Source organism: Schistocerca serialis, unplaced genomic scaffold (genome assembly GCF_023864345.2).
Source record: "Schistocerca serialis cubense isolate TAMUIC-IGC-003099 unplaced genomic scaffold, iqSchSeri2.2 HiC_scaffold_969, whole genome shotgun sequence".
Taxonomy (NCBI): Eukaryota; Metazoa; Arthropoda; class Insecta; order Orthoptera; family Acrididae; genus Schistocerca; species Schistocerca serialis.
In genome coordinates, this window is record NW_026048594.1 from 6979 (window position 1) to 7500 (window position 522).

Genomic DNA, 522 nt, shown 5'->3' on the forward strand with positions numbered 1-522 from the left:
AGGGATACCCACCATGCCCACGAACGTGAAAGGGGACCCACCATGCCCACGAACGTGAAAGGGGATCTGGGTGTGAGGCGATACGCGGCGGTGGCTGGGTGGGACCGTCCCCGGCCGGTGAGGGGGGGCCGCCCGGCGTGCTGGCAGCGCGGTGCGTGGGCGCACGCGCTACAGCCGGCTGGTGGGGGCGGCCGGTGGCAGGCGCGCCGGCCGACGGACGCGGCAGGCGGCGCAGCTGCGCGCCGGCGCCCCCTGCTCGCGGCGCCTTGCGGCCAAAGTAGGTCCTCGCGGGCCCGGTGCGAAGCGCGGTGGCCATCTGCAGTGTGCTGGTCCGATTGAGGACTTTGTGCGCTGAGGATGCGCCGCCGCCCGGCGCTCGGCGCCGCGACGCCGTCTGCTGCTCGGTCGCCCCAGCGGTTCTCGCAGGTGGTTTGTATCGCAGCTGTGCGGACGTGTTGGCGCGTGCGCTGTGCTGGGAGAGTTCGCTTCGGCACCCAAGTAGGGCTTTTGTCCTTCTGTGGC